This window comes from Malus domestica, chromosome 16 (assembly GCF_042453785.1).
Source record: "Malus domestica chromosome 16, GDT2T_hap1".
Lineage (NCBI taxonomy): Eukaryota > Viridiplantae > Streptophyta > Magnoliopsida > Rosales > Rosaceae > Malus > Malus domestica.
This window is the reverse complement of record NC_091676.1, coordinates 18,361,460-18,377,874: the sequence shown is the minus strand read 5'-3', so window position 1 is coordinate 18,377,874 and position 16,415 is coordinate 18,361,460. Positions and strand designations below refer to the sequence as shown.

General features: G+C 36.9%; 1 protein-coding gene across 1 annotated transcript in view; it reads right to left on the bottom strand.

Annotated features, from left to right (window-relative positions):
• LOC103425708 (protein SIEVE ELEMENT OCCLUSION B-like) overlaps positions 1-16,415 on the bottom strand; it is a 68,531-nt gene that overhangs the window by 40,379 nt on the left and 11,737 nt on the right. The window lies entirely within an intron of this gene.

The following is a 16,415-nucleotide window of genomic DNA, read 5'->3' as shown; positions in this document are numbered from 1 at the left end:
TTTACAGAGCTCCAGCTTCAAAAGCTTCATTTACAAAAGCTTTAGCTTCAAAAGTTTCATTTTTAGAGCTCCAGCTTCAAAGCTTCACTTGCAAAGCTTCACCTATAAAGCTTCAGTGCAGGGTATACAAATACCACATCAGAACAACCGACACTTCGGCCCATACATTGATTCAATTTGAAATCTCCAGCCAACAGACTCTATTGACCGAAGACTAGGGGGACTACATTATGTACCATATATTGGGCCTCAACTGGGCATCATGAAAAATACTTGGGGGACTCTAGCCCATTATTTATGTATTAAAGAGTGAGCCCTTATTTTATAAAAGGGACTCCCTCACCATCATTAGAGTGCATCAACTCTAGCCCATTATTCATGTAGTAATGAGCGAGCCCTTATTTTATCATCAACTCTAGCCTATTATTCATGTATTGAGGAGCGAACCCTTATTCTATAAAAAGGACTCCCTCACCATCATTAGAGAGCATCAACTCTAACCTATTATTCATGTAGTGAGGAGCGAGCCCTTATTCTATAAAAAAGACTCCCTCACCATCATTAGAGAGCATCGCCGCCTACTGGGCAACCTCTGCGCTGCGAGCATCAACTCTTAGCCTATCACTTATGTATTCAGGAGCGAGCCCTTATTCTATAAAAGGGACTCCCTCACCTTCAAACGCCACAAGCCGAGCCAACCAAGGTAACATAAGCCACAAGCAGAGCAGCCTTGCAATATGTGCTACTTCTAGTTGAGCATCATTTCAGATTGGGCATCGCCTCATATCGAGTATCAGTTCTAGACGACATCTAGTTACTTTGGCCCACACATGGACTGAATTTCAAGTCTCCAGCCAAAAGACTCTCTGAACTGAAGACTTGGGGGACTACTGTTTATACCATACTTAGGGCATTCGTATTTAGATCTCGTATAAATACTCGGGGGACTTAAGTGTAATTATGTAATAAAGGAAGGGGCAAATATGTAATAAGTGATGAGCCCTTATTCTATAAAAGGACTCCTCACTCTCTTCATTAGGGGAGGCCAATTTCTTAGGCCACGAAAGAGCTCTCTCACCCTCAGAAGCTCTCTCCATCTTTCTCCATCACAAACAGAGAAATACAAATATCAGTGTGGACGTAGCCCAAACATTGGGGTGAACCACGATACATCTTGTGTTATTTACTTTCATGCAGATTCACGGTCGGATTTACGTTATTCCAAGACCCTTCTGGTTTTGTGCATCAATATATATATATATATATATATATATGTATGAAAATCTATCATAAAGTGGAGATGGATTGCTTCTCTATCCCTTAGCATCTTTATGTTTCTAAGATTAAATCAACATACCAATACTAAATTTAAAATGTGCCAAAATATAACTACAAGAATATAACTAATTGGTAAATAAAATAGGATTTTAACCTACACATAAGTTTGCCATGCTTCATTACTGTCAACTTCAATGTGCTTTTTGACATCATTCCATGCAAATTTACTTGTGTTCATCATGTCATGGACTAAACTATATTTTGTTTTCCCCCATTTCTTCAACTTTGGGTCAATATGTGGACTTGCCTTTATATTCGCATTAAGACATAAAACACTGACAACTTTTGCAATTTCAATCAAAGTACCTTGTTTGAAAGCACCTATGTCACCCTTAGCAATCCTCAAGAACGAATATCAATGCGTCTTCAAATGCCTCACATTTATGCCTCTTTCCTTTCAACTCTTGTGTAGCATTCAGATTACTATAACTATACACACCTAAATAACAAATATTTGAAAGTACTAAACCACAATAAAAAATGAAATTCAAATGATTTCCAATTAAATTCAACTTCATAGTGCATGATACAGGGAATTAATTTCAAAGATTTGTAATTCAATCAATTTGCATAATATCAAGATCAACATAGTAAAAAGGAAAACTAAAATAAAATGTTAACATTAACACATATAGCTAGTTCTGTTGTTGGTTCCTAATTGCTCTCCACTAATTATACATTTCCTGAGCTATGGTGTCTTCTTTACAGTCCAATGGTTAGATACTCCAACAGTACTAATATTTTCTCCTTCTTCAGTATTTTCTCCATCTTCCGTTATTGGAAAATTCTCCCTAGGTTCTATGGACATATCAACTCTAAGATTGTGTAGTACACAACAAGTGGTAATTATTCGACCTTGTGTTTGTTGATGCACAAAAATGGAGGTCTTGGTCAAAGTAAATCCGACCGTGAATCTGCAAGAAAGTAAAGAATACAAGATGTATTGTGGTTCACCCCAATGTTTGGGCTACGTCCACACTGATTATGTATTTATCTGAAGGAGAGAGAGAGCTCTGAGAGTGAGAGCTTTGAGAGGGGGTGAGGAGCCTTAGGAATTGGCCTTCCCCAATTGTGAGGGTAAGGGGTCTTTTTACAGAATAATGACTCCTCACTTATTACACATTTGCCATTTCCTTTACCACATAATTACATTTAAGTCCCCCGAGTATTTGTACGAGATCTAAATACGAGGCCCTAAATATGGTATAAACAGTAGTCCCCCAAGTCTTCAGTCAAGAGAGTCTTTTGGTTGGAAACTTGAAATTCAGTCCATGTGTGGGCTGAAGTAACTAGATGTTGTCTTGAACTAATGTTCGATATGAGGCGGTGCTCAATTTGAAATGATGCTTAACTAGAAGTAGCACATGTTGCAAGACTGTTCGGCTCGTGGCTTATGTTGCCTTGGTTGGCTTGGCTTGGAGCGTTGAGGGTGAGGGAGTCCATTTTATAGAATAAGGGCTCGCTCCTCAATACATGAATGATGGGCTAGAGTTGATGCTCTCTAATGATGGTGAGGGAGTCCCTTTTATAAAATAAGGGTTCGCTCCTCAGTACATGAATAATGGGTTAGGAGTGATGCTCGCGGCGAGGTGATTGGTTCTTTCTCTGGGGGACTACTATTGGTACCACACATATTGGGCCTCAGACTTTGTTACATTGTGCCTCATTACCCAGCCCATATGATTATGTAAAAGTAGGAGCCCATTATTCTATAAAAGGGGACTCCTCCGCCCTCACAAATCAGACTTTGGGAACCCAACAGAGAGCAATACCCTCACAAACACAACAACACTCTCTTTCTCTAGGGGACTCCCCCTCATCCTTGTAATCTATACATACAGTCAGAGAAATACAATCAGTGTGGACGTAGCCTAAACATTGGGGTGAACCACGATACATCTTGTATTCTTTAGTTTCTTACAGATTCATGGTCGGATTTACGTTGTACCAAGACCTCCAGTTTTGTGCATCAACATTTGCCGCCGTCTGTGGAAACGACACTTATTCCTACTCTCTTCAACTTTACCAAGCTGGTTTCCTCCATTCATACACCATCTTTTGACCAGGCATCCCTCTCCAACATGGGGAGTGAAGGAAGCCGTAGCACACAGAATGACATCCCTCTTGCACCTAGTGCCAAGCAACGAAAGAAGGAAGGAAAAAGGGTTGCTTTTCAAGCTAAAGTCGATGAGCTAGAAGCTCAGAACAGCAAGATAGCAATGGAAAATGAGGTCATCCAAGAGCAGTATGAGAAGCTCTTTGAGACACTCCACGAAACTAGGCGTACTCAAACACGCGATCTCGTTGGCCCTGTGGACATCAACCATCATCTGGGTACCTCCCAACACGGAGGGTCACCTCCCTTTGACATGGGTATCCCTGATGAAGAGCGAGCTAATCATCAAAACATTGATCAACATGAGACTTCTCTCAACCCAGATGCTTCGACCCGAAGTAGGAGAAGTGGAGGAAGACACCTCATTGCAGAAAGGTTGGAAGAATCGAAAGCCGTTTATTGTGACTGTCAAGACTTCCTAAAGCAACGTCGAGAGAATCCCCTCCACATATGCTCGAAGATTAATGACCTAATGGTTTCTGAAAGACTCGGTCCCCTCCCACGACCCAGGCTCACTGCCAATCTAGGGAAGGAACAACAGGTCCTAGAGGAACATGAAGGTACGGGGGACTCTGAGGTATTCTGACAGACTCGTCCTAGAAGTCAGTATGGCGAGTCCAAGAAAAAACCACACGCCCTTGCTCAAACTTTCCTACTTCCAAGAGGCGATGGAGACTTACGAAAGAAAATTCCAACGGTACATGGCTCCACTCGGGACCCCTTTGTCCTACAACTCTTTGAAGAAGTAAACAAGTTGAAGGCTGAATGTCAGGCCGAGATACCTGACTGGAACCAACCCAGGCCTGCGACCACTTGACATATCAAAAACACTTTCACATGTAGCAGTAGCTTCCTAATTTTGCATCACTTGTAGTAGACAAGTAACATGCAATGCATGATTAATGAAGTGTAGCTGTGAGATCAAAATTTGAGGATACTTGTCACAACGGTTCGCATGGTGCTTGGAATAGAGCATCATCCCTATAATTTTACCTAATCCTCCTCCCAGATCCCATCCAATCCAGAATGCACCTATAGTTAAGCAAAACTAAGAGCATACAACCATGTTATGAAAAACAGGGGTCATTCGAACGAAGAGGTTTCCTGCAGCATCCTCGCCTTGTCTCTTAGCTATTTCATCAAACACCTTTTCTTCTCTGCATTCAAAACCATCACCAACTTGCCAGCCTCATACATGCTGATCCACCCATTAATCTCATTCTAATAAATAGGGAAGCCAACATGATAGAAACCTCATACATGCTGACACACCCAGAAAAATTAGAAGAATTTTGAATACCATATTGATAAGCTCATATTTATATATATTTTACATCAAATTCACTTGTCTTTTCTTAGTTAGTTCCTTATATTTTTGAGCTATTTACTTTTTTTTTGTGTTTAGTAGGATTTGTCAAGCAAAGAAAAGAAAAATAGCACAAGTTGGATATTAAGTGACAATTTCGTCAAAACTGCCTGTGCAGGTCAGCTGACTTTGGAAGCAAGTTGCGAACAGCTCAGAATGAATTAGAGAATTAACCTTATATGCTTAGAAAGCTACGGATGTCTATTTTCTGGAGCATTTCGCGGATTGTTAATATCATTTTTGTAGAAGAAGTTATGGCCGTTTTAACACTGAAAGGTTTCCAAGACGCTGTGCAGTTTGTAACTGCATTGAAGGCAATAAATCCAATAAAACTTTCAGCCAAGAACAAGCCAGCTGACATCTCCTCAAATATCAGATGAAATGGAATTAAAGATGAGGATTAAGTGGGAGTAATTGGCATAAAGGTTGCCCAAAGAGTTACAATTGTTTTACAATTTCCTCTCACTTATTGTCATCACTAAATGGCTGTTAGTGGGGTGAGTTATGGAGCAGAAATGGGGCAGCAAGCATGGGCATAAAGGCTGCAGGTTGCAGCAGCAAAGGGGAGTTCTTGAGAGAAAAAAAAGATAGAAAAAAAAAGGAAGGAAAGGAAGGAAAAAAAAAGCAAGGCTGCTGCGTTGAGAAAGGAAGGAAATGAAGGAGGCCTTAGTCGATTTCTTTCGGTTCTATCTTCTCAAACTCATGTCTATCTTTTGTTTTTATTTAAGGATTGTGTGTAACTAAATTTTTAGTAGTTAGGGGCTGTTTTGAAGCCCCGAATATGATTGCAATTTTGTTATGACATTTCGTTGAATTACTTTTATGAATTGATGAAAATTGGTTCACTACTTGTCTCATTGATGAATTCTTTATTTGTTTTCTATGGATGCATATGTAGTAAGCATATCTAGGATTCTAATGCTATGAATATGTGTGTGCCTGCCCTTGTCGAATGAGGACCTACATATGTTCTAAAGTAGTACTTGTTAATTGCGATTAACATGTGAACCAATTTCTAGGATAAGTAAGACAACGCTAGTACTTACGATGCCTTGTGATGACTCAAACTCTTTTCGTTCTTAATGATTTCTACTTGTTAAATCTATGAACACGCCATTCTAGATTGCATGCTAGGGACTAAGTTAAGTTGAAAACGCCATTCTCTTAACATACTATGTAAGAAAGAGTAATAGGTTGAGTTCTAACATTGAGCCAACTTGAGCATCTTCATCCGGAAATAAAAGAAATTTGAATGAAACATAACATGTATGCATGATTATTTGGTGGTGGATAGCAATACCCCTAACTCGTTTTCTTAATTTGTGAACTACTTAAAATTTGTTTCTATCCTGTTTTTGTTCGATTTAATTTAAATAGAAAATCAACTCCAAAAATCCCAAAAATTTGTGTGAGTGTAGCTTTGGGTGTCTAGTATCTACATATAAAATTTCGTAGACTTTAGATATGTATAAGTCACTCTAATAATTATTTTTCGGTGGCTGGTCAGTAGGGACAGCAACCCAGTTTTTGTGACATTTTAGGTAGTTAGATAAAACAATCTTCTGCGGGAAAGACCCTTATTTTCATATGCTATAATTGACAAATCTTAGTGTTAATAAGGAAAATCAATAGGACATTTGTGTGCTACTTTGTGGTGTGCTTATAATCCTATCACATATATAGGGCAGCCAACATGATAGAAACCCCAAATTCAAGAAACTATAGCAAGAACAAAAATTAGTACGAATTAAAGCAAAAGGGAGATCAATCGAGATCTTACGGAGGCGAGAATCGTGATCTGGTGAAGCCAAACCCAAAATTGCAGAATCAGACAAAAAAATAAGAAAACCCTAACTTGCAGAGAGAGGAAGAGAGGGGAGGGAGAAGGAAATAGAGGGGAAAGAGGGCGAGAGACATGAGGATGACGATGAAGGATAAGGAAGGCTACGCCAAAAGAAAGGCAGTAGCAGAGAATGGATTAGAGTTTGTTTCAGATGGTGTAAATATTGAAAACGATTAAGGGTATTTTTGTCTTAAAATGTTATAAATTTGTGTTCCACGGAGGTGGAACAAGTCGTTCCAGGAGGGAGAGGCAGAATGAAAATTCACCCAAAACTTGTCCCGTGGAACAATGCGTTCCATCCGTTTTTTGCGCACCAAACGTGGGACGGAACGTCTCGTCCCACTCCGTTCTATCCTGTCCCACGTACCAAACGGAACCTAAGACTTGACTTCACTTGCTTGTCAGAAAATAAAAAATTCAAATAATATTGATTCCAAAAACTTGTTCAAAGGAAAAAAAACATATCACCTCTTAAGGCTCTAACTATATGGCGGGGGGACTTCCTCTTCTGCATTTAAATGGTGAATTGAAGACCAATGTTGGCAGTATACCAAGAGCAAGTGCAACCCGACTGCAACAACAAAAACATAATTGACTTTCACACTACATAAATAAATGATGAAAAAACACATGCACCCAATACATTGTTTTTTTTTCCTTCTGTGCAGTAATAAAAAAGGGATAACATTCCCCTGAAAATATATGACATACATATTATATTTCGTAGCCGGTCATTGATCATAAACAAAGAAATAACGCATGTCATTTAAGCCTCTGCACAAACACAGAGAAGAGGAAATATTTGTCTTCTTTTAAAACAAATTATCTCCCGGTACAAACACACAGAGAAGAGGGTAAATTTGTCCTCTTCTAAAACAATTAGACTCCCTAAATGAACACACAGAGAAGAGGATAAATTTGCTGTCATTTAGAACAAAATTTTCGAGGGCACAAAAAAAAAATGACCTCCCTTTTCTACCGCTTTGATAAGAAAAAAAAATCACACATTCATACACATATGAATCCAATCATGCATTTTAAACAAATGCCAAGACATAGATGGCTGTAGAGGTTTTTTTGCCAGTGACCAAACCAAAACCACCGACAAACAAACAATGCAAGCCACGTAAACAAACAAAGTACACAGATGCAGCGACAAAGTGAGGAGAAACAAATACAGACAAAGAAAATAACTTTGTTAAAAAGAAATAAACATATAACCGCATAAATAGGCACGCCAGCATATATTTTAAAACAACCAAAACCAAGTCACAGACATGCTTGATTTCCTCGTCTAGCAATCAAAATCAAACCACATCTATAAACCATGAAATACTAAATATGAATATAAAAGGTGATTGTCACCTAAAACTATATAAATTAATCAGCAAGGAGTTGCAAAAGCAACCACAGACAAATGCAACCAAATAATAACGAAAGCCATTACCTTATACAATATGTGCATCATGCATACAAACACACTAAGTTACCATTCATTACATTAAAAATTTTCGTACCTTCATTTTTGTTGTATTTCTGTCGATGTCTAAACCTATACTAACTCTTGATAATTTGTACATATTTTCACTGTAATTAGAATAAGTACTAATTCTTGATAATTTGTACGTATTTCTATTGATGTGGCTTGGTGTCCCTGCTAACACAGATATAATTGACTGAGTTATTTCAGCTTTGATCATTTGGGAAACAATCATCACCTCCATCGTTTCTCTTTAGGAAACAAAATCCCATTTTTGATGATCACAAATTAACATGATACCATATCAAAAGCAAAGAAAATTAAACCAAATCGCCCTTAATTTAGATCAATGTCCCAGAAAATGAAACTTAGACATCACGAAAGCTAAGCTAAAAATCCAATTTCTCACAGCCCTAGCACAATTCAATAAACCAATGTAGCATCAAACTTTAACATCAAATGAGGCCAACGGTCTTTGTATTCAAGTTCCAGTAAAGAACCACATCAAAGGAGCCCTTGCACAGTTCCATTTATTCAAGCTTTCTGAGTATCATTTCTAACATAGGGAATGAACAAACTAAAGCTACTAAACCCTAAGAAAATCACTCACATTGAACCCAACAAAATACCACAAACATAAACTCAAATCAAATTTGTTTAAAATCCCTCCCTAAGACTCTAAACCATCATGGCCTACACATTTATCTGGCTTTCCACTAACAAATAGCCATGATGCAGACACTAATAATCAAAATCAAAGCAATGGGAAAGAAAAAAAACAAAATGACATTACAATAAGAAAGAACAAAATGATAAATTCGATCAGTCAAAAGGGGGCAAAAAGCGTTGGAAGTTGAACCTTACACAAATCAGTAAATCGATCTTGGAGAAGACCATAATCACTGCTCTCGAAATTTGAATTGTTGGAAGCTGAAACTTTAGGCTTAGCATCTTCCATCTTCATTATAGTTAATGTTGTCTATAATGAGACAACAATAAGTCATTAAATTAATAAAATAAAAAAACACTAATAAAAAATCATACTATTTCAACTAAACCTATATCCCAACCAAACACACCAAATGCACCCTAACAATATCTATAACTATAGAAATAAGGAACCAACAGATTTCACTTGAATAGCAAAAGAGAAAACTAACCTATTGCGTAGCGGCAAAGAGAAAATGTACAAAACAGAACACTTCCACCTATTCAAAAAAGACAAAAATAAAAAAGTAAGATCAATAGAGTGACTATAAGTAGTCTGAATAGAGTTATGGCTAGATTAATATTAGAGCATTGTGTCGTTTGCAACGACATATATACTTCTTAAAGAAGATTTATTTATTCTGTAATATGGTGAAGGGGAAGCTACTTTGAGCATATCAAGTCATCCATGGCAAAGCCGCTGCATAAATGAAGAAAAGAAGAGAAGCTTTTTATTTTTAACTAAAATGAATCGGTATTTCAGGTTGAATAAGTCCCAACGAATTAAGTGAGAGTGAGTTTATGTGTGGAGCTAAAGCTTTATGTATATATAAGCAGACCTCTCTTCCTCTCCCTTTCACTACCCATGGTGTATATTATCTAACTAATCTGTCTGTCTCCTCGTAATTATCAAGAGACAACGTGTATATAATACATCACACGTATCATCTTTTTGACAGTTTGTGTTTCAAATCAACTGAAAGGAATTGTATGGGAATATCTTGCCTAAATGAAATGAAACAAATTTCAGGGTGATGAACTATTGGTCACTGTACACCTATCTTGTAAGTTCCATAAATTTTTCATCATCACCCCTCCTCAGTACCATGGCAAGAAACTCCAAAATATGTATCCTCTTTTAGAAACACTTGGGAGGAAAGCCCTAGTGAACACTATGAGAGTTAGGAGAAAAATTATTAATATTACTTGACAAAGTAAGAATCTTGATTCATCCATTCGATAACTAGACTCATACAAAAAAACATAAAACCCTAGAAAAAACAAGAATCTACGGATGTCTAAAATGCAAGCATATAATATAACAAATGGATTTCTCAATCGAACTCATATGCTTCGGTTTTCCAAGCAGAGAACCATAAAAATAAGAGAAACCAAACCAGAAACATGAGCAGAAGAGTGACTACTTGCATGTGGGACTGTCGAGCATGGAAAAGGCGCTTTTGTTGAGAGAGTGATAGAGGGCCTACAAACAGTAAAATTCAACATAAAACCAAAGTCAGGAGATTTTTACAGCATTGAATTGATCCTAGAGAGAGGGCTAGATAGAGAAGGAGAGGAAGAGAGGAGAGATAGATTACAATACCTTGCCTCTGCGTAACACACGCTTGGAGGAGCGAGTGGCCAATTAATGCCTAATTTGACAGAATCTAGCCAGAACCGAGCTTGCTGACTCTCTATAAATTCGCCTGAAAACGTAGCGGTTAGGTTTTGAACTGAAAATCACATATTTGAGGCACATTTTCACATACATTACGTGTAGAATGTACCTGAGGTTATGAGGAGTTGCTTGAGACCAACTTCAATGTTGGCTGTCGCCGGAATTGTCGCCGGAACCCAGAGAAAGCTTCAGCCTCTCCACCTCTTCAAGTAGCAGGACCCACCTTCTCAGTATCTCAAGTCTTTGGAGTCCCCTGCAGGACATAGCTGATTCCTCCAATCTCTGTATACTCTTCTTCACACTCCTTAGATTATCAGAAGCCCTTAGTCACCGATATTTTTGGGCGTCATACTTGGTTTTGTACATACATGTTAATAGTTGCCACATATTGTTCATGCAATTTTCTCTCTTTTTTTTTTTCAATTTTATTCTCACATCATATCATATAAATCAATGTACAAATGGTAACAAAATTTATGAAAATGTACCCATAGTACATGTAAAACAAATGTACCCAATTGATTCTAGCAAGAAACATATCTAAATTTATAAGTTCATTTAAACAAACGTACCACAAATGTAGAAAAAATGTACCACAAACGTGCCTAAACTTATGGGTACACTTGAATTCAAACTAACCAATAGAAATAGATTGTACCAAAAATATATCACAAACCTACCTTAACTAATTGGTACATTTGAATTTGAACGTACCAATATAAATAGAAAATTGAGGCATCTTTCATCTAACTGTCCTGAGATGTAAAAAATGTAAAATGTAAAAAAAAAAAAACCGTACGTATTAAAAGTTAAAAAATGATGCTTAAGGTCAATAATATCTAAACTACATATTAATAAAACACTCATTGTCAACCAAAATCCTGTAAATTACCAGTTTAACCCTCTAATTAAAACTGAACATGAAAAAAATATATGGGTAGAAATGTAATTTTACACAATCAAAATATAGCTTTTTTTTTTTTTTTTTCAAAACCTCACTTACATGTAATTCTAACATATTTCTAATTAAAAACTAAAAAAAATTTAAATTTAAAAAAAACATAAAAAAAACTCCCACTCTCACATTCTCGATCACACTCTTCCTCTCTCCTTCCACTTCAAAAACAAAAATAAAAAAATGTCAAACACTTTGTATGTGCCCATATACTAGTTAATTATTAATAAAGAGATAATTAAGTTTATGTAAGTTTGTTTTGACCTTCCCTAAAATTAAAGCAATTTAATTCGGATAATAGCTAACCAAATGCTCAAGAAGGCTAAATTGAGAAATCAGTATATAGCATTTTGAGAGCACATTGACATTTAATTTATCCACTTGCTGATGTGCATATTAGTTAAGAACTTTAATCAAAATTTTAAAAGGGTTGTTCAATACACACCCCACAATGTTATGAATCCACCTCATATCCAAAAAATTCTTCAAAAATTTCAACTTTGTCCCTCATATTTTTGAAGCCACCCCACCCCAAAAGCAAAAAGAAACACCAAACATCTCCATTCGATGAGCACCCATCCCCTAAACCCCATCAGCATCACATGTCTGACCTCTCTCGTTCTCTCCCTAACAGCCTGAGTCCCAACACCAAACCCACCAACCATGTTTCCAAAAAAAATACAAAAGAATGTAATAGTCATTCACATCAATTAAGCAATGAAAATCTCCAAATTCTAGGGGTTGTTTACTCGCAGAGAATTGTAGAAACATGCAATTACAAAATGAAAATTAGAAGTGCAGAAGCATAAAACAAGCACTAGCTATCTTGGCAATTGATACATAAGTTGGTGCCCTTTGACCTTATAGGGCACAAATAACTTTTTGTGCACACTAGTCATATTTTTTTGTAGTGGATTACCTTCTCGGAAAATATAAGCAACTTTAAACGACATTTGACAAAAACGCTCTAAACCTTTTTGCCAATCCACCTGAAGTTGTTAAGGGACCAAACTAGGGGAGTGAAAGAAGTGAATAGCTAACATTGAATCCCTTGCAATTCAAACATTCTACTAAGCATGAATCCAAGCCAACTCCATTCATTTAATGATCAGCAACTCAATTGATTTAATGAGCGTTGTCAGAACCAAATTCGTGCTTCGCTGTTGATTGAGGTGCTACGCATGTCCAGCTATTTGTACAAAAACAAACAACCGTAACAAGACCTTGGATACATGTAGGGTACCGGCTAAAGGCTCCAACGACCAAGTTAGTAAGCAATATTAAGGCTCAAATAGTAGGAAAGAGAATAAGCAAACTGTGTGTGAATCACGTAATATGCGTTACCAGAGTTATGCCTTAGATGAGGATATTTGCACTAGTCGGGTGAGATACCTTTTCGGATATGGAATCCTTATTAAACCGATAGAATCCAAGAGGATATCTAGGGTTAGATATTGTTTTCTCTAAGTAGTGTGATTACTTGCAGCCCACACCAATCCCTAAATTGTAAAAATCTTCAAGAATATGGGAAACCCGCTAATCCCCAACTAGATCATATTTCTGTGTCTTGTGGAACAAGAATAGTCGATCTTAGCGAATTCGGCATACTTCGCCTACCTTTCCAGAGTATAGCACGATGTGGTGGCATCGTTTGTCCATTTGAGTAGCGTGATCCAATTAAAGCTGTTGAGTTTATAACTAGACTTCTGAGGTACGCGTATTCTGATATGCTTTACTCTAACCCTAGAAAATTCATGGCCATAAATGGTCTTAACTATGTACCTGAAAGGGCATTTGGCGTCATGATGAATAATTATCCAAAGACCATGCCTTTCAAAGTCAATCAGAATAGCTACTGTTTGATATTCTTTGACATGTGGCAATTCGGTCTCGTTATTGTTGTGAGGTAATGGCGACATTCTTAATTTAGGCGTGTGATCTCGAGAATTGTACCATAAAGACAACAATAATGAGAGATTACATTTCAGGCAACAATAATGAGAGATTACATTTCATGTGTGCACGAGAAACGAAAAGCTACCTGTTGTGGTACTGAGTGATTTTGGCCATCGGATACACAAATCTCGAGAAGAGTCCTCCCAGATTCAACGGAGAGATGCTTTCGAAATATCCTCCATAAATATCTCAAACTTTTCTTTTTCATTTCTTCCGCTTTCAAAGAACTTCCAAATCTTCTGAGTGTAGAAAACCTTTGAAATTTTCCAGCCTCTCTTCAAACCTTAAAACCTCCGGCTTTCATCGATTTTCGGTTGCATCTTTAAGTGCAAAGCCAGTTCCAACCACCAACTACAACACCTTATTCGAGTCTCCAATGATTAAGGTACGCAATTAAGAGGATTGCGTTGCCTTTACTCGCCACCACAAAGATATTCTGGATAGATGCTAAATTGAATGGGAAGCTGGTGTAAACATCTTGGCACCAATGCTGCAATCCTCTGACGTAGAGCACCCATGCAGGGCCGGTCCAGAGATTTTTGAGGCCCGGGGCGACGTCAAAAAAAGTGCCCTAACTTCATGTAAGAAAATTATTTATTTTCACACGTAAGATATCGATAAAATTATACTTAGAAAAACACTTCAGACTCAATAATTTAGAAACACAAAAAGACTACTTTATTTTGTATTGAGAGAGGGAAACGAAAAAACTTTGGGTTTACAAGTAGATAGATGATGAGTTTTATTTTCCATATGAACTTTGAATGTGTTTTGGAATAAATCGTGAGGTTTTTTTTTTCTTATTTACTAACCTTGTCAATATGGGACTAAAAAATAATAATGTTTTTGAGTCTTTAATTGATATGTATTATTAATGAATGGGCACTAAATTAAACATTTTGATCACACGTCATATAATTTGCAAATTTGGTCTACGTATTATTCTTTGTTGAAGATTAGACTTGAATTAAAACGAATATTTAAAAATAACAACCCACATAGCTACTAGATAGTAACTAAAAATAAATTAACAACCAAACAAAAATTTGTAAAAATTGAAAAGAATAAACATGCACATAGCATTTCGAACTTAGGACCTCTTGTCAATTTTAAACATAAAAAATCATTGTTTATAATTACACTTCTTGATCCTTTAACCAAATTTTATAAATTTATACTCTTATGAAAAGAAATTTGTAAAAAATGGAAAGTAAATAAGCACACATGGTATTTTGAACCAAGACCTCCTCATTATTTTCAAATGACAAACCACCACTTCTAGTTAAATTTATATGTCTTTGAACCAAATTTTATAAATTTATACTCTTATAAAAACATATATAAATATACCACCTTAATAATTTTGGTGCCCCTAATTTTTTTGGGCCTCGGACGGTTGCCCTGCTTGCACTGGGCATGGGCCGGCCCTGCACCCATGTACCAGAATCCACTCTCGGTATCTGGATCTGGGCTTGAAATTTCGTATTTCAAGTATTTTGAAATTCCACATCAACATAAATATGAGTTTATTATAGCCAAGTCGTCATATCACAGTTAAAAAAAAAAAACATATTGACTAACATATGTATGACATTGCAACAAAATTATAAGTTTGAGTATTGTTGGAACCAAATTCGCGCATCACCATGAGGGGATGAGATTCACAAATTCTACTACCTGTAAAACAATAAACAAACTGTAAAGTAACCTAGGGACTGATGGGGTGTTGGCCAATGGCTCTCCGACTATCAAGTTAGTAAGCCGTATTAGATTCAAGCAATAGGCAAGAGAATAAAGTGTGCAATAATTGCGTTACCTGAGGTGAAGCCCAAAAGAGTGTATTTGTACTAGTTGAGGAAGAATCATTTCAAGTTATAGAATTTGTATTAAATCGGGAGAATCATAGAGAATATTTAGGAGTAGATATTTCATCCTCTTAAGGGTGTCTCACTGAGGACAGATTGGTGGACAAGGATTGTCTGCCCTCTCACTTCCGGTGCCCTCATGTGCCCTCCTGTTTGTGTGGTCACGGTTAAGCCACGTCAACATTTTATATTACTATTCATTTTTATCTTATTATCTTTATAAAAAAAAAACAATATAAAATGTTAACGTGGCTTAACCGTGACCACACAAAGCAGGAGGGCACGGGAGGGCAGACAATCCTTGTCCCAGATTGGTAGACCGCTCCTGTAAAACTGATGCTATTCAGAAGGAATCACCCTCTACGGTAAAGTTTTGGAATCTCCTTTCCACCGCCAAAGCTGCTCCTTCTCTAGCCGCAAGAGCTTCCACCTGCAGCGGAACATAATCACTCCTAATGCAAAGGATTGGCCATAGTGTGAATTTGAGAGCCTCCTAATGCGAAGGATTGGGCAACTAACGTTGGTGTTCTAGATTGCTTGCTCAACCATACGAAGTCAAATTTGACTTTTTTGCTTTTTAACTCTTGTGCATTATAGAGGAATTGAATCAAATTTGGCCTCAAATATGACTTTTGTATTTTCTAAGGCGGGGATCCCACTTTTAGCGCTAGAGTAATAGCCAAAGTCAAATATGACTTTGCATATAACTCCAAAGTCATGTAAGATTGAAGAGAGATTGAGTCAAATTTAGAGTAACAAATAGATTTCCAACGGGCTGGACATAGTTTAGCATGTATCTATTCTCTTTTTTTCTTAGTTGAAGCGAATTTTCCGAAAATAAAATGTAAGTTTCAGAAGGAGAGAGAGAGGAACCAAAGTTTTATACTAGTAATATACAAATACTTGATGCAAATGGTGGATTACCTTGGTGGATGATGTATATTTTTTCAATCCAATGTATTTCGAGTTCAACTTTTTCCGGGACTTCTCTTAGATTATAGCTTATAATATATAGTAATATTGTTTATGATAAAAATATATAACTTGCATGATTTAATATTAAAGCAAAATCCAAGATAGCTTCCCCATCCTCGTTAAAACTCCGCCGTG